The sequence below is a fragment of the Trichosurus vulpecula genome, chromosome 4 (assembly GCF_011100635.1).
Source record: "Trichosurus vulpecula isolate mTriVul1 chromosome 4, mTriVul1.pri, whole genome shotgun sequence".
Lineage (NCBI taxonomy): Eukaryota > Metazoa > Chordata > Mammalia > Diprotodontia > Phalangeridae > Trichosurus > Trichosurus vulpecula.
Genome location: NC_050576.1, coordinates 46,994,768 through 47,014,930, shown reverse-complemented (window position 1 = coordinate 47,014,930; position 20,163 = coordinate 46,994,768).

The window sequence follows — 20,163 nt, the reverse complement described above, 5'->3', positions numbered from 1 at the left end:
TTGTTAACTTTTCTAACTTGATAGTTCAAGCTCCATCTTTAACTCTTTTGTGGTGCAAACCCCAGACAGCTATGCCCAGCCAGCTAGCTAAAGAAAATCTTAGACATCTTTAACTCTAACTTTTGAATTACTTTTCCTTTTGTGGGATTCGGGCACCCTGATTCCTTTCTTTAATTTCACTTGACCTTTAAAAATCCCTTTCAAGCTCCTTCACTAGTCTTTGTCTCTTCAAAGTATCTGAGGTATTCCACTTAGCAAAACTCCGTAGGACTTATGTGGAATTGAAGTAATAAGAGTCTTTTCAACTTCCTTAATATCCCTGGTTGTGATGCAAATCTTCTTTGGAAAAAAGGACCAGGTAAAAGCAATAAGAACTGGCAACCTTTACTCTAGCCACTTTTTCCTACATTCCTGCCAAACAAAATCACTACTGATGTCCTTAAGCTATGACACAGACACACAACAAACTATACTATGGTCTGTAACCTATGTAACTTTCTGACATTGGTCAAACATCTGACATGCTCTGGACTAAGAAAGAGAATGCATACCCAAGGAAGGGTTACTCTCCCCCATATAATTATTCTACAGATTTAATTTTTAGAAAATAATCAAGGGGACCCAAACCTTTCTTGAAGACTCTATGGAGCAAAATACAATAGAAGACCCCGGACTAAATTTTCACATTCCTAAAAAATAAAATTGAGAAAAATATACTTATATAATGCTTTTTAAAGCATTCTCCCAGGGTTCAAGACTCTCCAGTTCCCAACTCAATTCTCTCATCATGAAAACCAAGGGAAAGTTGACTAAGGGCAGGATCCTTTCCAAAAGGTCTTCCAGAGGTGAACAAAATAATAGTCATAGAATTTCAGAAATATAAGGGACCTCAATAGTCATCTATTCTAATCCGTACCTAAACAATAAGTCCCTCTATAATATACTTGAATCATGCTTTCCTGAAGACCTTTCATGAGGAAGAACTCACTTGCTCTCCAAGGCTAGCCATTCTTCTTTGTAAACCCTCTAATGTTAGCTGAGGCAACCAAGTGGTTCACCGGATCCGTTGTACTGTATCCAGCACAGGACTGGAAGCCAGGAAGATCTGAATTTTAATCCTGCCTCAGATAACTTATATCTGTGTGATCCTGGTCAACTCTTCCTACCTTTCTCAATTTCATTCTCCTCGTCTGCCAAAAGGAAATAATATAAGCAACTGACTTCCGAGGACTGTTATGAGAGTTAAATGAAATAATATCTGTAGTGTGGTTTGTAAAGCATAGAGCACAATGATAGCTATTTTTATTGCTTCAAGCCCAAATTTGATTGTTTATTCTGTCTTCAGTGCTAAGCAGAAATCTAATCCTTCTTCCATAGTCAGCCCTTTAAACACCTTAACATGGTATGGGTCCCCACATACCCAACTGTTTTCCCTTTTCCAAGCTAATAGTCTCACTTCTTTCAACCCAACCACATTTGGCAGGAATGAAAAACTCTTTGCCATTGTGGTTGCTCTCTGACAATTCTCTAACTTATCGAAGTTCTTCCTAAAATATGGTGCCCAGAAATGAATGAGTCTAACTAGGGCAGAATAGAGAAGTACCATCTCTTCCCTGGTTTTAGACACTGTAGCTCTCAATGCAACCCAAAATTACTTCTGCTTTCTTGGATGCCATAGTATTGACTCATATCGAGCTTGTGAGCCAGTAAAATCCCCAGATCCTTTACAGACAAATTGCTCTATAACCGTGCCTCCCTGACCTTGCATTCATGAAGCTGAGCTTTTGAACCCAATGAAATATGTAACTCCTGCTAGGTTATATGGCCTTCCAAAAGACAGAGCCCCAAATTTACTTTGATGGTGGAGTGCTAACTATAATTCCACAATCAGGCCTTTGAAGTCCTGAAAAACTGTATACCAAGCTTATGATGAGTTCCTTTCATTAAGGCTGTTTCAGTGTTAGGGGTTTCAGTCCTTTTGGGTGCCAGTGGCTTACTTGTTGTAGTAATTGTAAGATTAGATGATGTCAGAGCAGTTTCGGTGCAATAAATAATTGCTACATTATAGATCTTAGTCCCTTATCTGCTTTTCCTGCTACTTAGCTCAACTACAGAATATGTTGAGTTCTTAAGTCCACATGAAAAGGATCTCAACTCTTTTCTGTATTTCCCCAAAGACAAACAGGAAGCTATAAAAAGGGTACTTTGAGTTGATTCAAAACTAAGTGAACACACTCAGAATCTAGGTCTTAACATTAATTCCCATTTTACCAACCAAACTTTTCAGTCTTACTTTTCCTTCCATTCAATCCTCCCAGTCAATCGGGGATTCTTTTCTATCTCTTGATCCTCACCCCACAACATTCTCACCCTCTGGAATGCACACCCTGCTTACCTCTACCTCATAGAGTCTCTCTCTTCCTCTAAGATTCAGCTCAGGTACTATTTTCTATGTGAAGTCATACCTGATCTCCCCAAATGCTGGTGTCCTTCCTCGCCAGCTAACTTCTATTTAACGACTTTGTGTTTGTGTACATGTGTGTGTAGAAACATATATGTATATATGCTCATATATTTACATACATGTATTTGTTAACTTTATATTTATGTTGCATATATTTATATATACTTATTGCCTCTCTCCTCAGAATGTGAATTCTTTGTGAGTAGATTTTGTTTTTTTTCTTTGTACTTGTGTCTTTTTCCTGGAACATAAAAGATGTTTAATAAATACTTGTTGGTTGATGGATTGGTTGATTGACATCCCTTACTTTTCAGGGTCATTTTCCTCCAAATCTCTTAACTGATGCCCTACCCCCTTCACATGGAGCCTTACCCTCACTGAATGCCTCTCTTTTGCCACAATAACTCAGTGTATCTTGTTCATTTTTAATGCTTTTCCCTGCCTCAGATGCTTTGGATAATAAAGCCCATACATTCCCCCTACTACTGAAAAACAAAATCACACTATTCTGTATCCCAAAACCAGACTCATGCAACCCTAAAGGCTTTAGTAATTCCCTCACTTTGGGTCACACAGCCCTAATCCCTACCACCAAAAAGAAAAGTACATTTTCTCAGGCCCTTTGGGTATTTCTGATCATATTTCCAATTGACTAAAAAAATGTTTTCCTAGAATGTGGCAAAATGAGGAAGCAACTATAAAGACCCTGACCTTCTAACCTTCTCCCTTATTCTTTATTATCATCTGTTTACAAGTGAACCTGCCTTTGAGGAAACCAATTCCCCCAGGTTCAGGATTTCAGTCCTTTTTCTTGTGAAGCCTTCCGGCAAGGTGATTTTGGTAGAAGCAAGGTTGGCCTGGCCACGCTTATCTCTGCTAACATCAAAGGTGTAGTAGCATCTGAATTACCCGAGGAACATAACAACTAGTCTCTCCTTTGGTTCTTCCTTCCAATGGCTGCTTTCACCATCATTGCAGAGGGCAGGGGGTAAATCCCTCTGTCCGTGACCTAAATGGTTTCAATACTGGTTCTTCTTCCTCTTTATGCCAACCCAGACCATATTTATAAAGGCATCATGACCTAGTAGAAAGAATGCAGGGGAAAGAGTCATGTGCAAATACACGGTCATGGGAAATTCACCTATCTTCTCTGGGCCTCAGTTTCCTCATTTGAAAAAGGAAGAGAAAAATATATCACACTAGAAGAAGCAGTGGATTTAAAGATGGAAAGTCCAGGTTCAAATCACACCTCTTCCATTTAGTCTGTGACCCAGGACAAGTTACAACTTCCCTGGGCCTCATTTCCTCATCTTTAAAATGAGTGTGTCAGACTGGATGGTCTATAATCTATAGATCTATAATGCTATGATACTTTGACTACTTATATTACCTATTTCATAGAGTCATTCATCAGAGCATAAATTTAGAGCTAGAAGGGACCTCAGAGGCCAACTAGTAATAATAAAATAGCTAACATGCCTGTAGTGCCTACTATGTGCCAGGCACTATATAAGGGTTTTACAAGCATTATCTCATTTGATCTTCACAGCAATCCTGGGAGGTAGGTGTTATTATTATCCCCATTTTACAGATGAAGTAAAGAGAGTTTAAAATGACTTGTCCAGGGTCACACAGTTAGTAAGTGTCTGAAGCCAAATTTGAATTCAGGTCTTCCTCAATTCAGGACCAGCACTCCATCCCACTGCGCCAACTAGCCCAACTGCCTAAAATCACCCACCTCACAGAACTGTCATGAGCACTGAAAAAGCACTTTGCAAAACATAAGGCACTGTGTAAATGCTAGTTGTTTTTAACCAATGTTAAAAGTTCTGATAATAGAATAGAAAAAAGTAGTTTAAGAACTCACACTGAAGATGTGCCTTTGTTCATTTGATAAGTATTAATGTTGCTTATTCTATGTGTAAGGCATGAGGCAGCCTGACAGTGGATAAAAGACTTGGACTCAGGAAGAGCTGAGTTGAAGTTCTGCCTATATGACCTGTTATGTAACCTGCTATACTAGCTAAATGGCCCTGAGCAAGTTGATGGACACATGAGGGCCATGACAAGACTCAGAAAAATGCTAAATCACAGATTGGTTGCTTTTGGTAGAACATAATCTAGAGTCCCCTACACCAATAAGAGCACTTAGCACTACTGGTACACAATAGCTATTTAATAAATCTTTATTGAATTGAAATAACATCACACATCAGGTCCAAAAATTGCAAGACATAAGGCAAGATGTCTTAGTGGTGAGAGGATTGGCCTTCAAGTCATGAAAATCTTGGTTCAAGTCTTGTCTCAGATTCACACTGGCTGTGTGGCAGTGAGTAAGTCTCTTTACCCCTTAGCACCATGGAGAGTTCTCTAAAACTGGACCATCCAAAGAAGTTGCCAATCTACCTCAGGGGAGGAAATGTCTACATCAGGGACTTCCCATGAGAAGGAAATCCTAGGTTTGCTACATTTTCCACCTCCAAAACACTGAGGGAGATAAAGAGAAATGAAACAGAAGATGCTGCCTTCAAAGAGCTTTCACTCTAGTAAGAATGATACATGTGTTCTCAAGCAGCTATAAAAGAAAATAAGCCAGGAGTACACAGATAGATAGAGAGTATGCACAGAGTTCTGAGGAGTGGAGATCGCTTCTCCCTAGGGAGGTCAAGGAAGGTTTTATGGAAGAAAAAGCATCTGAGATGGGTAGGATTTTAACATCCCCAAGATTAGGGGAGAAGAGAGAATGTGGGAAATTTCCGTCATAGATTCTTCCACTCCACAGAGTATAGGGGTTAGCTTTTTTTTTTTTAAATTACAAGTGAGAAGCAGCCTAGTGTAATGGATAGAATGCTAGACAGGGAGTCAGAATGACCTGGATTGAGATCCCTCCTCTGAAATTTACTACCTGTGTGCCCACAGTGTGTTGAAGCCAGTTGGTACCCGCTGATGATGGTCATTTTTAAAATTTTCAGTTTAAACATTTACACTTAGAAATCACCAAACACTATAAATCTGTGTGATTCATTGTTTTGTTGATTGTCTAGACTTAAGAAAGTGATGGAGAAATTGTTAATAATTCAGATTAAACTTAAAATTGTGTCCTGTATACATTTTTCACCCAGAAAATGGGGAGTGGAGAGCGGGAGGGGAGGGCAAACACTTACCAGTACATCCCTGGTATAAACCTGAGCAAATCATTTAACCTCTCTGGGCTTCAGTTTCTTCATCTGTGAAATGGGGATGGTAATATCCGTAAGATCTATCACATAGGATTGTTTCGAGTCTCAAACAACCCGCTTTACAGAAAGCTCTTTGCAAATATTGAAGGGCTGGCTGGCAAATTGAGTATTATGCTAATTGAAACTGACTTTATGTAATGGCCACTATGACCCGATCCAGGGGGATGGGAAATGCAAAGCACCCAGAAAAAGCTAGGGGACAAGGGTTTAAAAATTAGCCTCAGAATAACCATGTTCCTCTAGGCTAGGGAGGGGCTGGATACTCTATAGGGTCTTCTATTGAGGATGCTTATTATTCACTTTTCCATATTTTGGATACACCCAACACCTATTAGCCTGGAGACACATTTATGAGTATGAAGGACTGGGGATACATGGGGCGGTGGCAGGGTGGGGGGAGAGAAAGAGGGAAGGAAAGAAGGAGAAAGAATAAGAAAACCACAGCATCTGTTTGTTCCGGCAAAGATTTGTTTTATTCATTAATTTATTTATTTATTTGATTGATTGATACAGCTGGGTCCATCACAAGCCCCCAGGCACACTTACATCAATTAAAAACACAGATAGAAGTAAAATGCTGAATACAAACAAAATCAACAATTAATGGACTGTCTCCCCCTCCCTTCCACAAAAAGAACTTTCCCCAGAACCTTCAAATGATTCCTCACTGACCAACCCCCTCGGGCAAAAGGCTAGGTTAACAGATGGTTAAGCAATGTTAAGAGAGGAGAATACAACATTAATACAATAGAGGGAAAGTCGAAAGAAAGACTGGGGCAAACCTGATAAAGAACTTGGAAGAGAGGCCTGCAGATAGAGAAGCCAGGCTGAAAGCAGAGATAACAGGGAACTGATGAAGGTGACCTTACCAGGGGAGTCCTAATGAGAAGGCCTGGGACTAACAAACTTGAAATGGGAGGGGAAGCCAGAAGGCATAAATCGATGTTGGGCTGTTGGCAGGGAGGTGCTGATGGAAAGAAAAGTCTAAATTAGTGAAAATATTCAATTATGACAGATTTGTTAAAATTCAAGTTTCTTATTTTCTGTCCCTTGGAGTAAATCAAACAGGTTAACAGAGCATTGCCTAGAATTGATCCTTGGGGTATTTGTTTTGCATAGATAGAAAAAAAAAGTTGGAATGAGTGAATACCTTAAAGTGGGAAGAATACTGATTTAGAGCCAAATGAACAGGACTTTAACCCTGACTCAGCTTTTCTCTCACTGTTAAACAAATTCCTTAACTTCTCAGAGCCCAAGAGGGCTCTTCTGCAAAATAAGACTCTATGGTTTCTTAGAATTCTCCTCGCTGGAGATCTCCTAGCAAAGGCTCTCTGACTGCTTCTTAGAAAGGAAGTCATAGGGTTATTGGTTTAGAGCTAGAAGGAATCTTGGAGGCCGTCTACTCCAACCTCTTTATTTTACAGGTGAGGAAACTGAGGCCAAAAGAAGATTAAGTGAGATAACATATATAAAACTCTTTGCAAAATTTTAAGAGCTTTATAAATGCTAGATATGACTGGTCAACACCATAATCACCACTATCACTACCACCACCACCACCACCACCACCATCATCATCATGCATAATAATAATCCCAAGACCACATGATGATAAAATGCCAGAGTTGGGATTTGAACTCAAATCCTTTGATTCCAGATCTGGTACTTTTTTTCTTTGACTCTAAATCCAGTACTGTGTCATGCTGGCTTTTTCAGGTATACATTGGACTAGAAGACTTCTGATGTCCTTTTCAACCCAACCCTAATCTTCTTTGATTCTATGAATATTGAAGTCTTCAATGGAACCCTATAGAGCAATTATTACAGTCATTGGGAAAGTTGGAAGGATTACCTAGAGTTGGTAAATGGTTGGTTGGTTGGTTGGTTGATGTCTTTCATTCTCAAGAAAACCAAAATGCATCACTATGTTTAGGATCAGTATGTTTAGGAATCAGTATTGGCAAGCAAGGAAGATGTCCACCATTCTTCTTGGCCTTATGAGTTGAAGGTAGAACAACACGAGAAAGAATGGCCTCTAAAGGAGAGGGTCACACAGGATGTGGGTAGAACTACATTTGAGTTTAAATAGGGAGGTGGGGGAGGGGATTTAGGGTGACAAGACCAAAGAAGTAAGGCATTTGTTAACAAAGCCCAACTCAAAGTTCTCCTCCCCTATGGAGCTTTCCCTCATTCTCCGTGTTGAAAATAACTTTCTCTTTCATACTTTACATAGTACTTTATTTTGCAACCCTAATACAATACTGTTATTGTGTATTATAATTATAAATATGCAAATAAAGACAATAACAACCACAACAGCCAATTAAAAGCATAGAAAATAATGGTAAAAGAGGAGACACAGAAAGAAACGAGATGATTTTTATTACTTCTTTCTTAAAATTAACATTTTTATTTTTTTAATCTGTAAATCTTAAAATTACCACATCTTTGTTTTTGTTAATCTGTAAATAACAGAAGTTCATTATTACATTGATAAGCAAGCTTTTGATTTGTTTTTCTTTGTTTTTATTCTTTTATAACATGTACAGATTACATATGTATGTACACATATACACATGTATATAAATATACTTGTGTGCATGAATATTTGACTTGGCAATGCAACTTAAAATTAGATTTGTTTGGAAGGAAAAAAAACAGATTATACACTGTAGTTATTTGTGTTTGTCTATGTTTTATCCCTCTACTAGAACTGTAAACATTATGAGGGCAGAGATTTTTCCTTATCTACATTTCATATCTGACACAGCACCAAATCATAGAATCTATGAACTAGAAGAGATTTCAGCAGCCATGTAGTTGGACAGTAAGAATTCCCACTATAATGTCTCTAGCAAGTCTCCCAGCCTCTGCTTGAAGACCTTCAAGGATGGGGAATCTACTACTTTTTTTAGGAGATCTTACTTATTTCTGGACATCTCAAACTGTTAAGTTTCCTCTGATTCCAAACCCAAGTCTGCCTCTTTTCAACTCCCCTACATTGCTCCTTACTTTCGTCTCTGGGATTAACCAGAACAAATCCAGTCTCTCCTCCACATGATAGACCTTTAAATATTTGAAGAAACTATTATTCCCCACCCCACCCCAAAGCCTTCTTTTATCCAGGTATAACATACCCAAATCATTCAACCCATTCTCATATAGCATGGACTCAAAGTCCATCACTATCCTGCTTAGCTTCTTCTGAACACTCTCCAAATCATCAATGCCTTTCTTTAAAAATGGCATTCTTCTTCCTTCTGTGTGACTCATCTCTATAATATTAAATTTGGGAGACATGCATAAGTAGGCTTTTCTCTCTATCCCCAACATGTTTTAGTTTAAAGTTTTGATTAGATTTGAGACATCAGAAAAATGCTGTCTTCACAGCCTTTGTTAGGTATACCCTAAATTTGTCCAGGAATCTGTAAATCCCATGTTGTAGGTCAGGATTTAGAAATATAAATCTCATTATCAGGTGCCATCTTCCAAGCCAGTTATAGTCTTCCCAAATAGTTTTTTTTTTCCTTCTGTAAACCACAATTTTAATGGAGAGAAGTAATAAAAACAATCTGTGCTCCTATGATCTTGAGTTCCTTGCCCAAGATTTCATAATCTGGCAAGATTTTCTTTATGTTTCTTCTGGAAGTGAATTATCACTTGTGCCCATGTACATCTCAAGAAGCAGGCAATTGTTATCTGTTTTTACAAGTCTTCGAATTATCTTTCAAGTAATAGAGGCCACAGACCTTTCTGTTGAGAGATCAACAGGTACCTTAGTACTCTGACCAGAGAATTACCACTTACTATCCTTCTTCTCTTCTCTTGTCCCTAGACTGCGTTTCATGACATAACTTCTGTGCTTCTGTTGTATTCCTCCTTTGTAGGACGATCAGTTTCTTCCTCCTCAGAGCATCTAATTCCTACCTCTTCAGGAAAGAGCCTTGAGGCAGTGCTTAAACTCTAATTACACTGGCCATCCCTCTTTCTTCAATTTCTCCCAAATTTTATCAAATTTCTCAGACCTACTACATTAGTACAAACTCCTTCAAGTCACACAATTTCCTTCTCCTTATTCAACTCTAGTTTTTTTTTGTTTTGCTTTGTTTTGCTTCCTCACAACCTTTCCCCATGGAAAATAGAAGCCACCGGGTTCTGGACTTAAGTCACCAGAAAAAAAGGAAGTCAGAAGTCACCAGGTTCTGCTCAGGGCTCACTTATTAAATACTTGTTAAATAAATGAATGAATGAATGATTCCTAGGATTCAGGAGGCAAGGAGACATACATGGTCACAGAATCTAGGGTGAGGGAGGCAGGTGAAGCAGAAAACCCTAAACTCTTAATACCAGAAAAATGACCTATTATAAACATATAGGGAGAGGGGGGCAGGAAGCAAGAAGAGTCCCTTCTAAGATAAGAGGCTGGAAGGTGATCAAGTCCAACCCCATTACTGGGGATGGGGTACTCATAGCTTCACAGAAGGAAGGGACCATAGAGGTTATCAAATCCCACCATCTCATCCCACAAATATGAAAACTAAGGCCCAGAAAGTTTAAGTGAGTTGTCCTGGGTCACTCATATAGATAGAGATAGAATCAGAAGAGAATTGAATCCATATCATCTGACTCTAAATCCATCTTGGTAAGAAAGAGCACCGGTCACAGGTGTTGAATCCCTACATCTCTGACCTAATTGTATGAGAAGTAGGTTCTAGAAGGGCTGTACATAACAGCCTTGGCAAAGAAAATCTAGCTACCTTAAAGAGGAAGGGCTCATCCAGGCAAGGGAACAGGGGGCAGAACATACCAAACATGTTGTAGCAGAAAGGGGCCATTTAAAAGGGAAGAATGAGCTAAGAGTTGACAGTAATTAGAATATAGAACCAGGAATAAGTAATGAGACCTCTGTAACTTCATGAATCTGTTTCTTGCTCTCTTCTCCCCACTTCCAGTCTCCCACCCCTTCCCCAATTCCTGAACTGAAGTGTTGTAAACACTTAATTAAAAAGGGCCTGAAGAAGAGATTATACTAAGTAAGGGAAACATTCAATGTATTATCTTTTATGATGTACTTTTTTTTTCACTGTGAGAGATAGGCCTTTAAAGGAGAGTCCCCCTAGTCACACTCAGCACCAAAAGCTAGGGAAATAGGGAAGGAAATGTCTACAGGAGATCAGAGTTGAGCTGAATCTTAAAGGGAGCCAGGAGGCAGAGGTGAGAAGTAAGAGCATTCCAGGCATGGGGAGGGGGGGATGCAGGGAGCAGGAGGAGCTGTCAGGGAAAAGACCCAGAATTGACAGACAGATCCTCTTCTTTGAGGAACAGCAAAGGAGGCTGGTGTTACTGGAGAAATGGAGGAGAGTTAAGTACAAAAAGGCTGGAAGTGTAGGAAGGGACCAGGTTGTGAAGGGTTTTTAAATTTTATATTTGACCCTGGAAATAACAGGGAGCCACTGGAGTTTATCAAGTTGAGCGGTGGCATGATTAGACCTGGACTTGATTAAGATCACTTTGGCAGCTGTTTGGACGATGGCCTGAACAAGGGAGATACAAGTCAGGGATGCCATTGTATCAGGTTAGCATGACAGACCAGGTGTCGGACAAGGAGGGCCTCTGCTTGAAGAAGCTAAGTGGCGCAGTAGATAGAGCGCTGGACTTCAAATCAGGAAGATTTGAGCTCAAATCCTGCTTTAGAAGCTTACTAACTGTACACCCCTGGGTAAGTCACTTAATTTCTCAGCCTCGGTATCCTCAAATGTAAAATCAGGTCAATAGAGCTTACCTCATAAGGTTGTTTTGAAGATGAAACAAGATGACATTTATAGAGCATTTTACAAAACTTAAATCACTATAAAAATGCTGGCTGTTATTATTGAGGGTCCAGCCTAATATACTCTGCCAATTATAAAAGAGTTAATATGAAAGGGAAGGAAAGAAGGAAAGGAAGGAGCAGTTATGTCATGACTACTGTGTACCATGTACTAATGCAAAGCTCTTTTTATAAATATTATCCCATTTGATCCTCACAACAATCCTGGGAGGCAGGTGCTATTATTATCCCTATTTTACAGTTGAGGAAACTGAGGCAAACAGTTTGAGTGACTTGCCCAGGGTCACACACCTAATAAGTATCTGAGGTTGGTTTTGAACTCAGCTCTTCTTGAATCCAGGCCCATCACTCCATCCACTTTGTCACAAGCCATGAAAAGGTGAATCACTTGCTGGTGGGTGAGGAATGAGGTTCAGGACTCAGTTGAAATCTCACCTTCTTCAGGAGACCTTTCTTTGCCCTGCCCCTCTCCAAGCTCATGTCTTCCTCTCTGAGGTCGACTTCTATCCACTCCAGGCATATCTTGGATGTAGCCATTTATTTATGAGGTGTTTCCTCCATTAGAACCTGAGCTCCTGGAGAGTAGGGACTATTTTTACTTCATTTTTTAGGGGTGAAGGCAAGACAATTGGGGTTAAGCAACTTGCCCAAGGTCACACAGCTAGTAAGTGTGTCAAGTGTCTGAGGCCAGATTTGAACTCAGGTCCTCCTGCCTCCAGGGTCGGTGCTCTACTCACTGCACCACCTAGCTGCCCCTACTTTTTTTTTTAATCCCCACCACTTAAAATACTTGGCTATTTGTTTCTGCAGTTGCCTTTGTAACAATATTTTCAAGGGGCAAAGACTTTTTCATTTTTGTCTTTTTAACCCCAGCACAGAGCACAGTGACAAAAATGCTTGGTGATGATGATAGCTAGCATGTATAAAGCACCTACTATGTGCCAGGCAGCTCGATCACACAGTGGATACAGTACCTGGCCTGGAGTCAGGAAGACTCATCTTCCTGATTTCAAATCTGGCCTCAGACTAGCTGTGTGGTCCTTGGCAAGTCACTTCAACCTGTTTGCCCTACTTTCTTCATCTGTAAAATGAGCTGGAAAAGGAAACAGTAACTCCCTCCAGTATCCTAGCCAAGAAAAACCCCAAACGGGATCGCCAAGAGTCAGAAAACATGGAAAAATACCAACAGAATGTGCTAAGCACTCTACAATCGTTATCTCATTTAATCCTCACAGCAGCTTTGGAAAGTGGATGCTATCATTATCTCCATTTTACAGATGAGGAAACTGAGGTAAACAGAGATTAAGTGACTTGCCCAGGGCCACACAGCTAATCTGAGGATAGATTCAAACTCAATTCTTCCTGAATCAGGTCCAGCATTCTATCCACTGGCACCTAGCTGAGAAACATCCGGTGGGAACCTCAGGCTCATCCATCCAATATGGCGCACTGGAGAGGCAGGTTCTGGAAGATTGAGCTGTTCAACAGCTTTGCCAAAGGAATGCCGAAAACAGTATTGTACAGAGAACAAGACTTGGAATCGGGAGGACCTGGGTTCAAATCCGAGTTCTTTCCTTTACCAGCTTTATGGACTGGGCCATGCCACCTACCATCTCTGAGCCTTAGTTTCCCCAGATGTAAAATTGAGGAAGGAAGACCTTCTAAGGGAGGGACAATTATCTACCTTGGATTGTCGAGGTGAGACTCAGATAAGATATGGTATTACCAATTATTATTGTCATTCCCGTCATTTAAAGAAGTATATTGAAGGAAATATCAAAGCAGAAAGGAATTAGGGAACAGGCTTGTTTGTAAGGATCGGATGAGATCCTTGGAAAGTTCTCCATAAAGCACTACACAAATGCTAGCTAAGTAGCTACTAGGAGCAGCAGCAGCAGCAATGAGCAGTAGTAGCACCAGTAGTAGTGTTCTGGCATTCAGGAAAGTGTTGGGCACAGTCATTGCCTAATAAGCATTTTCCTATTGTATTCCAGCAAGCTAAGCTCCAGGGCTTCTGGAAAAGGAGTAGAGCCATGGACAGCAGCAGCAGGAGCAGGAGCAGGAGCAGGAGCAGGAGCAGCAGCAGCAGCAGTAGTAGTAATAATAGTATTCCTAGCATTTAGCGGTGTTGGACACAGTCATTGCTAAATAAACACTTTCCCGTTGCATTCCAGTAAGCTAAGCCCTAGGGCTCGCTGGTAGACGACTATGGCCATGGACTATGACAGGCCTCTGTTATGACAAGTAGGTCCTTGTGAGGAGAAGAAGGTGCCATTTTACCTGACCTCAAAGAGAAAGAAGTTCCCAGCTCCTATTTAGTTCAATCTTTTCTGTCAAGGAGAATGATATTCAGTCTGAAAAGGATAGAACAAAAGTAGAGAAGAGGGAATTGAAGCCCCAAATAGGTGAGCGGATCTAAATGAGGTCAAGTCACCTGGCATGGAAAAATTCCACTCGAGAGAATTAAAATACCTTTAACGTTATTAAACTGATGACACACGAGCACTTGGTAAAGGAGGCAATGATCACTACAAGTGGTCAAACAGAGGGCAGCTGACCACTTGTTGAGGACATTGAAGAGTGAATCCCCAAAGAGGATCCCTATAATATCCCTTCCAACACTCAAGTTTTTAATGTTTAGGAGACTCCAGTCTACGAACACATTCTTTCCAGTCCCTGTGGAATGCATTCAATTCTGGGCAAAAAACTCATCATTCCAGTATTTTAAGCTACGATCTAGAAAAAAATGACAATTCTTTGACACCATCTATGTAGCCAGCTAATCGCTTCCCCTGTCATCCTTTCTTTTCCAAAGTCCTACACTTCACTAGAAGACTATAGTTATTGATGATATTTACTAACATTTATATCATGCTTTAAGCTTTGCAAAGTGCTTTGCAAATTTATCTTCACAACTCTGGGAGGGAGGTGTTACTATGGCCCCATTTTATAGATGAGTTAAAATGAATCTGGAAGAGGTTAAGAGCATAAGTAATAAAGGCCCAAGGCAGAATTTGAACTCAGTTCTTCCTGATTCCAAGTCTAATGTTCTTATCTTCTGTGCCATCCAGCTGTCCAGAAAGAAATGAAAGTATCACTTATACAGCCCCTAAGTCCTTCACTTTTCTAGCAAGTATTTGCTAGATTTTGCTGGTTATTTGCTGTGGTTACTTTCCGGGTTTCTTCATTCACGACACACCGCATGAATCACACATGTCCTTAGGAGTTAGCAGCTTTAATGAATCCTAGCAGCTTTTCATCACATCCCACATACCAGCTCCAGGAAGGCAGAATAACTCTTTCCTGGAATCAGCTACAGGCCCCCAGCTTCCTTGCTCATGCTAGTGTGAGTCCATCTGGCAGCAACATAAAGAAAATTTCCACTTGGGTGTTTCCTTCTCACTTCAGGATCATGCTCTAAACTGCTATCATTCCCCCCAAACCAAGAGTGCTTACACCTATTCCATTTCTGTGAACAGTGACACAATTCTTCCAGCTTAAAAAGTCTCTCATATTAGAAAGTCCAGTCTCCCAGGTGAGAAAGTTTGGAGTCATCCTCAACTCTCCTATGGTGTTCAGTGCAAAGAAAGCTGGTCCTGAAGTCAGAAAAACCTGAGTTCAAATCAAGCCTCGGACAGTTATTAGCTATGTCACCTTGGAAGTCACTTAACCTCTGTCTGCCAGTTTCCACATCTATATAGTATATAGATAATGTAGATAATATGTAATAATAGCCCCTACCTTCTTACTATTTCATGTGTTAGTTGTGCTACTCCAACTAGACCATCAACTCATTAAGGAAAAGGCACTACACCTTGTGCTTAATTTACTTTAAAAACAATTACAATGACACACATAATAACATATAATCTATAATACATAACAATCCATTATAACTCTAACTGATATTTTATACAGCATTTTAAAGTCTTCAAAATGCTTTTCCTATGTTGTCTCACTGGATCATAGAAATCATAGATTTAAAGATGGAAGGAACCTTAGCGGTTCCAGTTTGGTCTAATAAGATCGAGCAGAAGTTACAGAGAGGCAAATTTACACTGGATGCCAGAAAAACTTCCTAGCAATTGGAGCTGTTCAAAGGTAGAATGGATTTGGAAGATGGGGGGTGGGGGTGGAGTTGCCTTTCAGTGGGGGACTTCAATCAAAGTTGGATGTCCACTTGTTGGATAGGTTGTAGTGGGAATTCTTTTGTTGGGTATGGACTAGTCTCTGTGGTTATTGGAAGCCTTTTTGAATACTAAGATTCTGTGACAATTTTAATTTCTGTCCTTGCATCACCATAAGTTAGTATGGTACCTTACACACAGTAGGCACAAAATAGTTGTTTGTTAAATTGAATCATTGAACTACATTCTAAAGAAAGTACCACAAAGGCACTTGCACACTCAGGGAGGCTTGGGGGTAAAACCAGTGCACATTCTGACTGCATATTTAACTTTTCAGGAGAGTTCAAACACAATCTGTGGGTTAGCGCATTTTAATTACAGAGGTTGCATGATAAAATGGCTTCTCAGAAAAAGCGATTTAAGTGCCTGTTTGTTAATTGGTTTTTCTTCCTATGCCAAATACATTAAGAGGTTGTCGTATTTTAAATTTAGTGCAATTATGTATAAATTCAGAAGAAGAGTGTATGTCGTGTAATTTTTTTGGCCCTTGTTTTCTTAGAGATTATTCTTCCTAATTATTTCCATCCAAATTTATATTCACAGAATATTGCACAAAGCCTCAGAGACTGTGTGTCATCTGGTAGAGGTGGCAGCCTAGTCAGGTGGCTAATGGGGAAATCAGCATAGGTGTCAGTAGCAAAGCTACTCTTGAAGAACTCTTTGGTGTTCCAGGTAAAAATCTACAGTGACCCTCTCCCATTGCTACATTATAACAGGAGATAGATTTACCATAAATGTCCCACTGTGATGGAGATATAGAAGAAATGGAATAAAAAGTAAACAATGGATCATGTGGCAAAAAAAGCCTTATAAGGATGTCTATAGGGCAAGAACCCATGAAATGGGATGCAGCAGGTGAGCTGAGTTATTATTTACCTCCAGGCATCCGTGGACAAGATTTCAGAATGGCGGTTCCCTAGATCCCATGACTAAGTCCAAACTCAGTTACGGAGTCATGTATTCTCTCCATGGGTAGTCAATAAACATTCATTGAATTAGATGGGAACTTTCAGAGCTTGATTTAAGTTTGGGCCAGGTTATGAATGTTGTCTACATTGAAATGAATGGGAGACAGAGTAGTTTCTATTTGAGGTAAGGCCTGAATTTGTTCATAGATTGTCTTGGAGATTGTCTCTATAAGATTCAATGATCTGATCTTAGTCATAGGAAACTTGCATGCAGGAAGGCACAAAATAATTGTTTAACACAGTGCTTGGCATATAGTAGGTGCTGAACAAATACTTGTTCTGATTATTTGTCTTTGTGTAGCTTACTCACAGACAATTTATGTAAAAAGGATCTATAATTTGGGCCATAGTTTCTGGAATGCCGGTAGCAATCTGTGGGTAACTGCAGAAATTCTGGAAGAAACCCAGCTCCGCCTCACTCCAATCTTCAGTATTGCTAAGTAAAGCTTTAGGGTAATCTGTTTGAACCTGGTATTCATCTCCAGAAGCATAATGAGAACTTAGAGGAATGTACTCATCCCAGTGAAAACATGAAGGGAGCTTGGGGAGTTACCAATTAAGTCAGTCAAAAATATTGATTTAACCTGAGGGACTTTTGCTGTGCTTGCTGCTAAGATTGTGGGTATGATTCACAAAAGAGATGAAATAGCTCTGAGGCTACAGGCTAAATCAGAAAAAAGAAATATTGACACTCACCCATAGAAAAAAAAACTGGCTGCCAAGAAAATGCAACTCATCTAAGGGAGCGGACTAGCAGCTGACCATCAGCATTTCTGCTGAGGTATAGTAACTGAAAGCTTTAATCCAACTACAACAAAACTCTGTGAACATGTTGGGTTTTTTTTTTAATCTAAATGTATTTCCTTCTCATCTCTTTCACTAGTATTGTGAAATTTCATGAAATTATGTAGTGACCCTTTGCATGTTGGGGGAGGGGGTTCCATGTTATTTACCTTGTTATTCTATTTAATTAAATGCTTTTGTTTTGAATTAATGTATCCTCTATATGACTTATGTGAAAGGATTAGTATCTGCCAGAATTTCCCCACAACATGAGTTGGACCCATCCTTCCTCCTTCCTAGGAATTGGTTTCACTTAAAAAGAAAGAAAAGTTGTCTCACAGGATCGCATTGGCACCTGTTTTCTGGATTCAGCTTCCTAGTCACCTAAGCATATAAAAAGCCCCACCCACGTGCAGTCAGGGCTCCTTCAATTTCACCATGCCCTGGGTCCTGATGACCAGCTATGTTTCCATATGGAGATGAGAAGTTAATTGTCATTGTGTTGCATATCTTTGCTATGTTAAAGCAAAGTAAGCATTGTAGGGAAGCTTGGTGGCACAATGTATGAAGTGCCAGGCCTGGAGTCAAGCAGACTCACCTTCCTGAGTTCAGATTCAGCCTCAGACACTCACTAGCTGTGTGACCCTGGTCAAGTCACTTAATTCTGTTTGCCTCATTTCCTCTTCTGTAAAATGAGCCAGAGAAGGAAATGGCAAACCACTTCAACATCTTTGCCAAGAAAACCCTACATGGGGTCATGGAGAGTCATGCATGACTCAACATCAACAACAAAGCACCCTCTTGTTAACTGTTCAATGACTTGTGAGTACCTCATTTTGTCTGAACATAGAACCTGAACTAAGAGTTTTGGCAACAGAGGCATCTCCAGCATTTGGCATAGTTATGGCAGTTTGGAACAAGATGAGATGGACTTATTGGGTAAGGTATGATCACAGGGTGATCACAAGGTGGGGTGATCACATGGCAAGGCACTGCCTGGCTTCTGATCCCAAAGGCCCTCCTGATTAGGTGTGGACAGTATTCTTTATGGGAAATCAGACTCCCACTTGGGCAGAATGATTAGTCCTGTTGGTACTAGAGGAGGCCGTTTGTGATGGTGAAGAGAACACCAAGTTCAGCATTTCCTGTTTGTTGCTGACCATTTTGCATAAGTTGGACTGTCAGCAAAACAAGACTGGGCCAGTGTATTCAGCAGCTAGAGGAAGAACTCTGGGCTTTCCAGGATCATGCAAAGAAAGCCAAGAAGCAACTACTGGAATTGGTGACTATACAAGTGATGAGGTAGGGACCGATGAGCCCCAGACTGAATCCCACCCAGGATTCAGGAGCCTGATGAGATGGGAGTAATGATGAGAAGAAAGGAGAGTTGTTTTGGGGTAGATATTTGGGGATTCCCACCTATGGCGAGAAAATTCCAGGCTTGTCCTATCACTTGTTCTGTGAAAAGGGTGACTCCCTATCCTGAAGCAGTAAGAGGTAGGTGGACCTTCTCCAGCAAGAAGATCAAAAAGAAATCTGATGAGTCTCTGAAGCAATGGCTCCTTAAGGTGTGGAGCCTGCTCACTACAGTTAGCTTCCATAAGCTTAAATCTTTTAAAATATACTGTTACAAAGTCAATTAAATTTATTAGAGCCTCCAGACAAGGAACGCTATTTTTTTTTCCTTTTTTTTTAGGTGGCTGAGATGGGAAGCTGAGATGAGAAGTTATTTGCGCCTGACCTCACAAAGATGAATTCCCATTGCAGCCAACTCCCTAATACAGATCTACAAGGAAGAGGGTGAAATTTCTAAAGAAGATGAGGTTGATAGTATTGGATTTACAAAGCCTACCATAGCCCACCACACCTTATGCCCAGACTATTTCAGAGGCAACTAGATGCTGACTTTCTTAGGGAGAGCTCCACCTTAATGGTTTCAGACTTTAACAATGCATCTACCTTGGCCACCATACGACCGTACAAGTATGGATTCATTACTTGGTGAGATTTGAGCAGGAAGTTGAGAGAATTCTGGCTTGGGCAAATATAGCTGTCAGTGCAAAAAGGCACTCTGGGAATAGGGAGAAGAGCCAAAGAGCTTGTGTACTTGCTAGGTAGACAGAGGGCAATGACCCCTTCTCCTAGAGAGAGTTCTAGGTGTGGCTCCTGCGCTAAGAAATGAACCGATGACAGCCCCTAAATATGCTAGAAAAACTGCACTGGGAAATTCAGGACCAGGTACTAGGAGCCTGTGAGCCCCACCTAAGCCTGAGGTGAGTAGACCTAGCTGCCAAAAAGGGGACCCAGCTAGCTGGGTGACTCAGTTCTCCCTCTCCCTCTCCTTCTCCTCTCCAAAGCAAGGTAAATTTTGATCACCAGAAGCTGCCCACTTAACTTGGGGTTTACTGGTTAGGTTTTGTTCTTTCTTTCTCTTTCCTTCTTTCCTTCCTTCCTTCCCTTTCTCTCTCTCTCTCTCTCTCTCTGTCTCTCTCTCTGTCTCTTTCTGTTTCTCTCTCTGTCTCTCTCTTTCTGTCTCTCTCTCTCTCTCTCTGTCTCTCTCTCTGTCTCTCTCTCTCTCTCTCTCTCTCTCTCTCTCTCTCTCTCTCTCTCTCTTTCTCTCTCTCTCCTTTTCTTTCTTTCTCAATACCTTAAACCCAGTTCACTCTGAAGCTCATAGATTGGACCACAATAG